Source organism: Tursiops truncatus, chromosome 14 (genome assembly GCF_011762595.2).
Source record: "Tursiops truncatus isolate mTurTru1 chromosome 14, mTurTru1.mat.Y, whole genome shotgun sequence".
Classification (NCBI taxonomy): domain Eukaryota; kingdom Metazoa; phylum Chordata; class Mammalia; order Artiodactyla; family Delphinidae; genus Tursiops; species Tursiops truncatus.
In genome coordinates, this window is record NC_047047.1 from 54,190,764 (window position 1) to 54,203,885 (window position 13,122).

At 49.1% G+C, this 13,122-nt stretch overlaps 1 long non-coding RNA gene across 3 annotated transcripts in view; it reads right to left on the reverse strand.

Moving 5' to 3' along the window:
* Nucleotides 1-242: 242 nt before the first annotated feature.
* Nucleotides 243-13,122, reverse strand: part of LOC109551151 (uncharacterized) — a 168,746-nt gene continuing 155,866 nt past the window's right edge. Inside the window, exons 4-6 of one of the 3 annotated variants that reach the window (XR_012325722.1) lie at nucleotides 9,652-9,764; nucleotides 5,552-5,742; nucleotides 243-4,914 (exon numbers count right to left, since the gene is read on the reverse strand). This is a non-coding gene — a long non-coding RNA (uncharacterized lncRNA). Of the gene's footprint in view, nucleotides 5,743-6,310; nucleotides 9,259-9,651; nucleotides 9,765-13,122 lie in introns of those variants that run through there. The other 2 variants (XR_012325721.1, XR_012325720.1) reach the window with 2 other exon arrangements.

Consider the following 13,122-nt stretch of genomic DNA (forward strand, 5'->3'; position numbering starts at 1 on the left):
AATCCGCCTGCCAATGCAGGGGACACGGGTTCGAGCCCTAGTTTGGGAAGATCCCACAGCAACTAGGCCCGTGAGCCACAACTGCTGAGCCTGCGCGTCTGGAGCCTGTGCTCCGCAACAAGAGAGGCCGCAATAGTGAGAGGCCCGCGCACCGCGATGAAGAGTGGCCCCCGCTCGCCGTAACTAGAGAAAGCCCTAGCACAGAAACGAAGATCCAACACAGTCAAAAATAAATAAATTTATTTATTTATTAAAAATATATATATATAGCACAAGTGGATCAACGATGAGTGCGTCAGGGAACAAAGGATGTGTGGAGGAGTCCAATGAAATCAAGATTCCATGGGTTATCATGGCTTTACTCTCTTGCAATTATATTGAACCTCCCTCACCTTCCCACCACTAAATTCACAGATATCCCCGTGTCTGCCTCATTACAATGGAAGAAGCGTCCCAGTTTTTCAGTGAAAGAAAAATTCCATCTCTTGTTCCCTGAATCCCATTGCTTCTCATCTTCTCAAGGGCTTTTTTCCTTCGGCTATCTCCCCACTCTCTTTCCTCATCAATCTCTTCCTCCTTAATGGGTTATTTCCACGAGCACACAACATGCTCTAGTCTCTCCCATCTTAAAAACAAATAAACTGGGAATTCCCTGATGGTCCAGTGGTTAGGATCCGGCTCTTTCACTGCCGTGGCCCGGGTTCAAACCCTGGTCGGGGAACTGAGATCCCGCAAGTCATGCGGCACGGCCGGAAATAAAAAGGAAAAAACAGATAAACTTTCTGTATTAGTTAGGATAACGTTAGGCTGCTGTAACAGAGAAATCACCGAAGACTGTCTCAAAGGTAGAAGTTGACTCTCACATGAAAAGCCTAGGAAGGCAGTGTAGGGGTGATATGGTAACTTCTTCTATCTGTTGCTCTGCCATCCTTAACTTGCAGCTTCTCTCCAAGATGGATGCCCCAGCCCTTGCCAGCACTTCAACCTCCCAGCCAGAAGGAAAGGGGAAAAGTGGAAGGAGGAAATAATGCTACTTCCTTTGAGGGACACGACCTGGAAGTTGCATACATGTCCAATCACAAGGTATTGCCCTCAGACTTGGTCAAAAAACACACCTAGTGGCAAAGGAACTTAAGAAATATGGTCTTCGTTGGGCAGCAATGTGTCCACTTAAAGATTCCATCACTATTGAAGAAGAGGAGAATGGCTATTGAGGGAAAGCTGGCGATCTCTATCACCCTCTGCACCTTTGACCGCCCAAATAAATGCACGCTCTCTTCTCACACGTGCAACATGCTAATCCCCTTCCCAAGCCCAAACCCACAAGGTTTCATCCATGACTGCAACCAGCTCAGAGCCCAGGCCTTCCTGACACTTGTCAGATCTTTATATGAAGTTCAGATGTTGGTCTGGTGACATACAAACTAAAAACCAAGTTATCTATTTGTTCCCCTTTACCAACCAGCAACACATACACATATACTCTACAAGGCAGAACAGGATAACCCCAATTAATCTGCCATTTGGAGAGGGAAAAATAGAAAACACATAGCAGGAACATAGCAATTTACAGATCCCACTGGGCAGGAATTCCAAGGGTTCCCTATCTCAGAGAGGAGAATGTTCTTTGGTATTGAATACCTGAAAACATTCTCTGTGGCTCTTGGCTCTGCCTTCGGGGCAGTACTTCTTTGTCTACTTGTTGTCCTCCAGGGCCACATCTGAAAAGGGCATTGGAGAATATACCCTTCTGGGTGGTGAGGGTGCAGTGTTCACAGCCTGTTTCCTGCCGGTGCAGGTTTGGGAGCTCACAGCTTGCTTTAGGAGTTGAGCAATTCTAGAGTTGTACTGGCCAGCCTTGTAGACTTTTGCCAATGACTTTCCCTCAAAAACTTAGCATAACATTAATAAGTGAAATACAAAACATAATTCAATGTACAATCATATAGAAAAGAATTAAATAGGAATAAATCGAACAAGGCTTGTACATTGAAAACTATAAGACATCATTAAAATAAATTGAAGAGAAACTAAATAAATGGAAAGTCATCCTGTGTCCATGGATTAGAACACAATATTGTTAAGATGGTAATATTCCCCCAAATGACCTACAGACTCAATGAAATCCCTATTAAAATTCCAGCTGCCTTTTTTGCAGAAATTGAAAATGTATCTAAGATTCATATAAAATTGCAAGGGGCCCAGCATAGCCAAGACAGTCTTGAAAAAGAAGAACAAAGTTGGAAGACTCACACTACCCTATTTCAAAACTTACTGCAAAACTATATTAATCAACACAGCATGGTACTGGCATAAGAACAGACACATAAGTCAATGGAACAGAATTGAGACTCTGGACATGGAGACTTTGACACATGGTGAAAAAATAGTCTTTTTCAAGAATGGTCCTGGGACAACTAGATCTCCCTATTCAAAAGAATGCAATCAGATCCCTACTTCACACCACATATAAAAATTAACTCAAAGTTGATTATAGACCTAAATGTAAGAAAGAAAAATATAAAACTTCATGATCTTGGATTAAACATTGACTTTTTTTTTTTTTTGCGGTACCCGGGCCTCGCACTGTTGTTGCCTCTCCTGTTGCGGAGCACAGGCTCCGGACGCGCAGGCTCAGCGGCCATAGCTCACGGGCCCAGCCGCTCCGCGGCATGTGGAATCTTCTGGACCGGGGCACGAACCCGTGTCCCTTGCATCGGCAGGTGGACTCTCAACCACTGCGCCACCAGGGAAGGCCCAAACTATTTTTTTTTATTTATTTATTTTATTTTTGGCTGCATTGGGTCTTCGTTGCTGCATGCGGGCTTTCTCTAGTTACTGTGAGCAGGGGCTACTCTTGGTTGTGGCGCGCGGGCTTCTTATTGCGGTGGCTTCTCTTGTTGTGGAGCACGGGCTCTAGGCACACAGGTTTCAGTAGTTGTGGCACACGGGCTCAGTAGTTGTGGCTCGCAGGCTCTAGAGCGCAGGCTCAGTAGTTGAGGCGCATGGGCTTAGTTGCTCCGTGGCATGTGGGATCTTCCTGGACCAGGGCTCAAACCCGTGTCCCCTGTGTTGGCAGGAGGATTTTTAACCACTGCGCCACCAGGGAAGTCCCTAAAACTATTTTTAAAAAATTAGTATGACTACAGTCTATTTGTTTCTAATCTGTTCCATAAGCAAGTAACCCAGCCAAAAAAGCTGGAGCAGACATAGTTCTTAAACCTGAAGACATTTTTATGCACATTTATTTCCCAGCCTCTATACTCTGCCCATCCTACCCTGTCTTAACTTTATAATAGTTTATGAGGTTACCTAACCTAGTAGGCCTGGGTGGAAAGGCAGCACCCTGAATCTGCTCTGGGCTGTTGAACTGACTCCCATGGTCGGGCAGGGTGTTCCTAACTGGAGCTAACTGGGAAAGGCTTGGGCCACAGTCTTGTCTCCTGGGAAAGCTGCCTCTTCAGGGCTCCTTCACGTCACTTCCTCAGTTTGGGGTGCAAAAGCAGTTGACTTCCTCAGCACCTTTCCAAATACTGGATTCTTAGTCAACTTACCTTACTGGCCACAGGCAGGAAGAATCTCCATGAACAGAGCTGTTTATTTTCATCTATGCTTGCAAACTGCTGTCTCTCTTCTGAGTTTTTCTCTCTTCCAGGACCTTGCTATAAATGTGGGGAGAAGACTACCCACCAACACTTGCACCTTTTCTAACTACTTCCTCTAGAACTAGAGGCTCAGTAGGCATGTGAACTGTCTTCCAAGACATCAGAGGAGATAGTGTTATCAACTGTTTTGCATAGCACGGGTCACCAGCTTTCCAACCTGACATATCTGCTCACCGCACAACGCCTCATGTTTAAAATTTTGCCACATCCAACATTCCACTTCTGGATGTCAAATTCTATGTTAATCAGAATATAGTTTAGACTACTGTAACAAAGGCCTCAAACTACACTGGCTTACACAAAATAGAAGGGTTTTTTTTTTTTTTGGTTTTTTTTCTCTCATGTAGCTTGATGGTTCAGGGCTGATACGGGGGTTTAGTGGTTTTGGAGGACTCAGGTTTCTTGTATCTTTTTACTTCACTACTTTCAACATGTTGCTTCCAGCACTCAGTCTAAGACAGCTTCTGTCAGAGGTTGGATTACTCAGGAAACAGACTCTGAGACAGATTTGCAGCCAGGTGTTCTACTGGGGAGTGAACCCTGATGGCAGGGGGAGTGATGGAGGTAACACTGGGCAAAGGGCAGAGCTGAGCTGTGATGCAGTCACAACAGAGGACTCAGCCAATCCCAGAGGAGCTCTGGTGCTGGGGTGGCCTTCATAGTTGTCTCAATTAAAGCAAGGAACTAGGTTTGTTACCCCACAAGTCATTGGATATGGGCCCCCTTTTGATACTCCCAGGGAGGAAGCATAACTTTGGGCAAAGCAGTTTCTGGGGCAAGATTCAGCTGAGCTGTGAGTGGACAGTGCTCCTGGCAGTTGGGGGAAGGAGGGCCTCGGTTTTAGATGGGGTATCAGGCAGTGTCCACTGGTGTCCAAGGCTACAGAGTCCATGGGAGCTCCCAAGGTTCTCATCACCAGGTTTGCCTGGTGGGAAATGGAAAAGCCCACACAGTACTTCCACTCACATCCCTTTAACCAGACTTAGCCACATGGTTGCACCTACCTGGAAGGTAAAAACTCGAGAAAGAAAGCAAAAGTGAAGTCATTTGGGAGTCTCTGCCATGTGTCCCTTGATTCGGTGTCCTTCTCTAGCCACTGTCTCATTTGTCTGTCCCTCCTCAGAACCTGGCTTCCTCCATTTCTGCATCTGTCTTTGCTCCAGAAGCCCCACCTGACATCTCCTGGATGCTGTGTTAGACTTATTGGATTGTCTCTTTCAGTCACCTGCAAAAGTATTCAAACTAGCTCCTAGGGGGAAAAAAGATTTTATGAGGTCATGTATTGGATCAAAGAGAGGATCTACCTTCAGGCATGGATGGACCCAGAGGTTCAAATGATGTTACCAGAGTTGTCTCTCTCCATTTCCTGATCTGTCTTTCCTGTGTTGGTTTCATTTTCTGACTGAATGATGCCACTGACAGTGCCAGCCCTACATTTTCTTACAGCTCACAAACTCAGAGAAGAGTGCAATCCTCTCTCCTTCAGTGTCCCCCATGTGTGCTCACCCAAGGACCAACCTTTGTGTCCAGGGGGTGAGTGCTCTGACTGGCCAGCCTGAGTCATGCCCTCTGGCGTGCTTGGGGAAGTGAGGCCGTATATGTGATAGCCCAACCAGAAACACTGGCTGGGGCGGGGGCATAGGCAGTGGGCTTCTATTGCTAAACAGGAGGGAAGGGATGCTGATGCTGTTATAGCCTGGGCATCTCAAACTTAACATATCTACAGCTGAACTCTTGGCTCCCCTCCCAGCCCCAAATATGTGCTGTCTCCACTCCTCCCATATGGTAAGTGGCACCTGCATCCACCTAGCTGCTTAAGCAAGATAACTGCGAGCCATCTTTATACGTCCTTCCCTCTTCACCCCCACATCCCAACGTTCACTTACAGATTCTACCACTCAGATGCTCTTCGATCAGTCCCATCGTCCATTTTCTCCATCGCCAATAGGTTGCACAGCCTCCATCACCTCTTCCTGTGCTATTCTGATGGGTTCCCCTGTCTCTGTATGCTCACTCTGTCTTGTTGCTGGTTGTTACATGGCAACCAGAGGCATCCTCCTGAAACCTGCACACGAGACTGAATATAACATGATGACTAGGGGTGTACCTGGAACAAACGGGCACCAGTGCAAAGTATCCAATTCTTATTTTCCACTGGAGAAGTCCCAGATTAGAATTCACTGTCACTCATCACAGCGCTTGGCACCTGAAGACTTGTTCAGTACCCATTTCCTCCCCCAAACTGGAAGTTCTGGGAGGGCAGGGATCTTGCCAATCCCATAGTCCACCTCATCCCAGGCACTGTTTGGAGCACACAGCCCTGGGGGCTCAGTGAAGGCAGGATGATGTTCTTGGTACGAGTGGGAGGGGGTCTTGGAGCCAACTGCTTCCCCCAAGGCACCTTAGATTTTCCAAAGAGGCCAGAATCCTGGGGTGGGTTGGGGACCACAGAGCTGCCATCTGAGCTCCCTCTATGGGAGAAGACCCAGGGAGAAGGAGGAAGATGGGAAGAGAGGCTGGGCCTAAGGAGGAGGAGAGCCTAAGAAAAAAGGCAGGAGAAAGCCAAAGATATGAAGGGCGCAAAGCATGGAGCTGATCTCCCTGTGCTATGCAGCTGCTTCCCACTAGCTATCTATTTTGGGATAGGGAGGGTGGGAGGGAGATGCAAGAGGGAGGAGATATGGGGATATATGTATACGCATAGCTGATTCACTTTGTTATACAGCAGACACTAACACACAATTGTAAAGCAATTATCCTCCAATAAAGATGTTAAAAAAAAAAAAAAAAAGAAGGGCAAGCAGAATGAGAGGGATGGAGAATTCCAGAGAAAGGGGCAGCTAGGATCAGAAGGAGGTAGGCTGGGGGTGGGAGGTTTGAAGAGGAAAGAGAAACCATTCTTTTTGAATGGGTCAGGGTGTGTGTGGTGGGTCTCCCAACACACTGATTCCAAGGTGTGGGAAGCTGAGATCGCCTGCCTTGTGCTTGTGTGGTTTTCTCAGTCAGCCCAAGACCCCTGGGAGGAGAGTGGGGGACACCCAGCCAGAGGCTCCCCCAATCAGGAGCACCCACAGTCTATGGTGACTATCCCAGCACCCTAACTCACTGTTGAGCGGTGGCCCAAGCCCAGCAATGCTCTATCGGGACATGCAATTACAGGGCTTGGGTTACAGTTCCAACATTGGCAAGGGCTCGGTGGCCGGAGATAGGAAGGTGGCACCCGGAAGGGTTGTGTGTGTGCTGAACTGCAGGCTCCCAGCACCACCCCCCAAGGCCAGCTCACAAGGCCTCCATTGTTGGGGGCTGGCTCCCAGCCCATCACCGGCCAGATAGGAGCTGCTGTTCTGACAAGGCAACAAAAGCACACCCCAAGTTCATACAGATGCCGTTACCCCATCCTTATCAGGCGGAGGGAAGGGAGCTAGCAAAGCTAATGTTGATTCAGAGAGAAAAAGGAAAAAGGCATATTAACAATCATGGCAAAAGTGAGTTCCGGCAGCAGGGGTGAAGACCACGGGTGCTAATCTGGGGGTTTTATAACGAGCAGCTGGAGGCAGGGGTGGGACGGTGAGGAGTGTCCGGTGGGTGGGGGAGGAGCCCCCCCAGTGTGCCCGGCCCTGTGCCGGGGACAGAAGCCAAGCAGGTGCATTCTGCCGCTTAGAACTTGAAGTCTAGTTAGGAAAACAGGGCTCTTTTCTTCACCCAATATAATCAAGGGTCCACCACTTGCAGGCTCTGTTTATAAATGCTGGGGGTTCCCAGGGCTGGCGTTCTAGTGGATTGTACTGGAAAATAAAGAGTCCTGAAGACCAGCACCTAGGAGAGCAGGTCGGGACTCAGACAGAGAGAAGGGGGTCTCGGAGATGGCAGGTCAGCAAAGGCACTGAGGGCTGGGCCTGGGCTGGGGGATGAAGGAGCAGAGCTCCTACCCCGGCTGCCTGCTTCTAGGCAAGGAACCTTGTCTCAATGAGCCAGTTTCTTCTTCTGTAAAATGGGGACAAGAGAAACTACCCAAGGGAATTAACATTGAGAATGGAAAGAGAACCCAGGTAAGCACGGAGCATGGTGGTAAATCACGATAAGCCTTTGGTCAGTCAGATTCACAAGGGTGAGAGAGACGCAGCCACCACGTGCAGGGGGCCGACAGTCAAAAAAGGGAGGTAAGACATGGGAAAGGTGGGGTGGACCCAAGTCAGGGTGGTGGGCTAGGACTGGGTTAGCTGGTGAGGAGTGGGGAAGGCAGCTCTGAGGACAGGAAGAGCGGGAGCAAAGGAATGGCGGCCCAAAGGAGCCCAGCCCATCTGGGGGTGGGAGGTGGTAAGGGCGGGACCATTCACATACCATTGTCCCCTCCCTCATCCCATCCCCAGAGGCCCCAGCGTGAGCACACCAAAGATGGTCACTCATGGGGATCACCATTTAAAAATTCTGCTGTGCCCTTTGGGTATGCTTTGAAATATAGATTTGGAAAAAAAGCACTTTAAAGATGAAAAAGGGCTTCCCTGGTGGCGCAGTGGTTGGGAGTCCACCTGCCGACGCAGGGGACACGGGTTCGTGCCCTGGTCCGGGAAGATCCCACATGCCGCGGAGTGGCTGGGCCCGTGAGCCACGCCTGCGCATGCGGAGCCTGTGCTCCGCAACGGGAGAGGCCACAACAGGGAGAGGCCCACGTACCGCAAAAAAAAAAAAAAAAGATGAAAAGTCCCTAGAAAATGTCAGTCTGTAGAATCTGCTGCCCTTGAAATAGAGACACAGATGTAGAGGACAAAATTATGGACACCAAGGGGGGAAAGTGGCCGGGGGGGTGGGTGGTGGTGGGATGAATTGGGAGATTGGGATTGACATATACACACTAATAAGTATAAAATAGATAACTAATAAGAACCAGCTGTACAAAAAAATAAATAAAATTAAATTTAAAAGAATAAAAAACAAAAAAGAATCTGCTTCCCTCAAGGCAGTGAGTAAAGAAGCCCATTCAATGGAGAATGGACTTGATTAAGAGGAAAGGGAATGGACTGCCTGGAAAGTTGGTTGCTGGGGAAACCTGCTATTAGAAAGGGGCCAGGGTTGGGAGGGGGGAAAGCATGTCCTGTGCATGTGTGTCATGCACTAGCAGCAGTCTGAGACCAAGCTGCCACGGGCAGACGCGGCATGGGAGGAACAGAGAGCCTTATTTGTCCACTCGGGCTGCCGTAACAAAGTACTGCAGACTGGGTGTCTTCAACAGCAGACATTTATTTCTCACAGCTCTGGAGGCTGGAAGTTCAAGGTTAAGGTGCCAGCTGATTTGCTTCCTGGTGAGGACTCTCATGGCTTGTAGACGGCTGCCTTCTCTCTGTGTCTTCACATGGCTTTTCCTCTGCGCAGGTGCAGAGTGAGAGAAATCTCTCGTGTCTCTTCCTCTTCTTATAAGGACATCAGTCCTATTGGATTCGGGCACCACCCTCATGACCTCGTTTAACCCTAATTACTTCCTTAGGGGCCCCATTTACAAATACAGAGTCACAATGGGTGGTGAGGGCTTCAGTATATGAATTTGCAGGGAGGGGGGCTCACAAACATTTAATCCATCACAGAGATCTCCTTTAGTCTGCAAGAGGCAAGAGAAAGTAGTGTGTAGAAAATAAAGTTTTCCCTGGGATTAGCAGAACAGATCACACATTTAGTCCTCCTCTTGGGGCAATTAACGCTGACAGCACAGGAAGAGCTACAGATGGCCCATTACTCCCTGGGAGTACTGAGAACACTTTCCAGAGAAATTCTTACATTGGAATAAGGAAAACAGTTTTTGCATTCATTTGCGAACAGTAGAAACTTAATGATGGAAATACCTGACTGTACCCAGATATTAGTTTTTCTTTAGATCTTAACCATCGGTGAGTAACAAGTCTTTATGATTCTTAGTTTAAGAAAGCTTATAAATACAGGAAATCTCACTGGGATATTAAAAGAGTATGATGTTCCATCTCTTAATTATGAATACCTTAGAAAATCTTGGGACTTCCCTGGCGGTCCAGTGGTTAAGATTCCGCTTTTCCACTGCAGGGGGCAATGGGTTCAATCCCTGGTCAGGGAACTAAGATCCGGCATGCCGCGCTGTGTGGCCAAAAAAAAAAAAAGACTTAACTGGTTGGTCCACATTATATAAATGTTGTTGCTCTTATTTTTCATGTGATGACTGCTGTGTGAATAGCAGGTGTGGTGCTTGCAGGCAAAGAAAAATAAACCTTTACACAGCCAATTATGTGCCTGTTATTTTATTTACATCATCTCATTTAATCCTCCCAACAATCCTGCAAAATTAGCATTAGTCCCATTAATTTGTTGGTTTGTTTGTTTTAAGGTAAGGCTAGGTGGAATTTTCCCCATTTTGCAAAGAGGGGAACTCAGGCTCAGAGAGGTTATGTTAACTCAGTGGAGATTAACCAGCTAGTAAGTGGTAGAGTCAGGATTCGAACTCGGGTGTTTCTAAAGGTGATGTTCATGCTCTTTACATCCTTTGCTGCCCTAGTCTTGCAAGCCCAAACCAATGAGACAATAAGAGATGTCATGCACTCAGGCACCCGGCCACTTCACCCAGCCGTACATGCTGACATGCATGTACATTCAGGTCTGTGTCTGGCCATAGTCCCCTCCCTCACATCCAGCCATGGGTTGGCTAACTAAGTCCCAGCTGGGGTGTCATACAGTGGAAGGGAGGATATCATGGTGGTTCCTGACACAAGGTCAAGGTGACACCTGCCATTTCCCCTTCTGAATGCCAAGCATTCAATCTGTAATTGATTCTGGGTCCTTCTTTGCCTCAGCCTTTTATAGAAAGCATAGGCTACCCATACAGTTGGAGTTTCCTTTGTCTCTACCTGCCCTGTCTTGCATGCTAGCCTTGGCTCTGGCTCCTTCAAATGCCTTCAGTCCTGTCCCAGTTGACCGCCCCCCCCCCCCCGCAGCCGGTAGAGAGCCATTTAAATGTGGGGGTCCCTGTGCCAATGCACAGAATTGCAGCCCGTCTCTCCCGTCCCAGTGCTCACTGTGGCTCCCCACCCCCGCTGAGTTTTTATGACTCATTGTGGACTGAATTTTTGTGTGCCCCCAAAGTTCACATGTCAAAATCCTAACCCTGACAGGATATTATTAGGAGGTGGGGACTTTGGAGGTGATTAAGTCATAAGGGTGGAACGCTCATGAATGGGATTAATGCCCTTATAAAAGAGACCCCAGAGGGCTCCCTCACCCTTCCCACCATGTGAAGACACAGCAAAAAGATGGTCATCTGTGAACTAGGAAGCAGGCTCTCACCAGATACTGAATCTGATGGTGCATTGACCTTGGACTTACCACCTCCAAAACTGTGAGAAATAAATTTCTGTTGTTTATAAGTCACCCAGTCTATGGTATTCTGTTACAGCAGCCTGAACGGACTAAGACAAGGCTTAACTCAAGCACCCTTCCTCCCGGAAGCCTTCTCTGACCTCCCAAGACCAGGGTGGCTTTCCCTTCCCTGGGCACCCATGGCACCCTGAAATTCCCCTATAAGAGCCCCAGCCCTCCTTGTGGTAGGGCTGTATTTACTTGTCAGTCTCGCCCACTACACTGGAAGCTTCCTGAGGGCAGACACTGGCTCTGTCGTCACTGTATCTCCCAAGCACAGCTCACAGTAGGTGCTCAGTTAGGTCCCCACGTTTAGCAAATAAAAATGCAGAATGTCCAGTTAGATTTGAATTTTGGATAAACAATGAATACTACTAATAACAAATACTACTAAGAATGAATAAAAATACTGCATTATTGTGTCTGGTAACCCTAAGCTCAATAAGTGTTTATTGTACTCCTTACTATGTGAATGAGCAAAAAGCACAGAGAAAGGAAAAGGTCTTGTCTTTGGAAGAAAGCAAGAAGCATCAGTTTGCCTGGAACATAGCCCTGGTGCAAATCTGTCACAGAGTGAAATGAAAGGAGCCCAGCACGCCTGTGCTCAGAGCAGCACCCGTACCTAGTAAGAAATCCATCATCATTGATGGAGGGATGCAACAGAACGAACACATTGCAGGGGGGCGAGGGGGGGGGTTAAGTGCCAGAAAAAAGTAGTGAAGATGTCAAAGCAGAAATGGAGGGCGTGATGATGGCAGTGGCTGTGGTCACGGAGGCTTTTGAGGGGGTCAAGTGACCAGCAGGCTGCAGCCTCCACACCCTTACAGAGTGGCCATGTCCTGATTCCACGAGCAGCTGAAACTCTCCTCCCAGACATTGTAGGGGTCTGTGCCCATCTCGAGCAGGAAAAGTGCAAACCCCGATTCTCCTCTCCCCACCCAAAGAGTGGAGGGGGTCCCCCGTCCCTCTGGTGTTCCTGAGGCAGGAGTTACATCCCCCCATCCCCGCCCAGGCTGGAGTTTTCCACGAGCCCCTCATGCAGAACCTGGCCTCTTGGGGAGTCTCTCTAACCCTCTGCAACAGGCGGCTGGGCTCCCAGGCCCCAGGGTGGAGGATTGCAGGGAGAGGGAGGAAATAGGCCCCCTTTGTCCCCTGGGCCTGGCAGCACAGTGGGAGCCTGTGTCACGCCAGCTGCTCTAATGTGGCTCTGACTCTGGTGGACACCAGCCTTGGAGGAGCACGTAGCCTGGGGGACCCCATCTGCTTCACGTCCCTCCGAGTGGGACCTGTGGGCTGGCTGTCTGTGCCTGAGGGACGACCCGTGTCTGGGGGGTGCTGGCTGTCTCTAGGAGTGCGTATACGTGTGTTCACACCAGAAGGTCTGACGGAGGGCAGGCAAGTGCATGTGCTTGTGTGTCTGCCTGTGGGACACATGTGTGCCTTGGGCTGGCCGCGTGAGTCTGCAAGTAGGCACAGACGCGGGTCTGTGCGCGTGCGCTGAGGACAGGTAATGCTTCTGAGCACGTGGGGGGACACGTGCCGAGGTCTTCTCCCGTTGCCAGAATAGGGAGCCTTTCCCAAGCACCAGGCCAAGGAGGGCAGAACTGGCTGAGAAGCTTCCTTGGAGAGAAGTCCTAGAAGATGGGGACCAAGACTCTGTTCCATTGAAACTTGTGTTCTGCACACACACCCCCTGGGGCTCTGGGTTTGGCTGTTCCCTTCACTTGGCCCCTCCCAGCCTCTCCCTGCACCTGCTTCCCTGCATGCTGGACCATCAGGGACCCTCATCTGGGATGCGGACCCTCAGCCACGTAGCGGCTGGAAGGATGAGAATGGCTGAAGCTCTTCGGGGTTCAGGATGTTCCCCTAAGGGCTGAGCTGCCCAATCTGGCTTTGCTTCCCTCCCACTCCACCCCCCACAAATCAGAGCCCGGCCCACCCAGCCTTCCCTTCCAACCTGGCTGGAATCAGGAAATGAGATTTCAACTCCATTCAACTAAATCCAACAAATATTTACAGAGGAGGTTCTAGGCACAAGGCTCTGTAAAGCTGGAAGCAGTGGGGTGAAGCCCTTCTACCAGGGCCT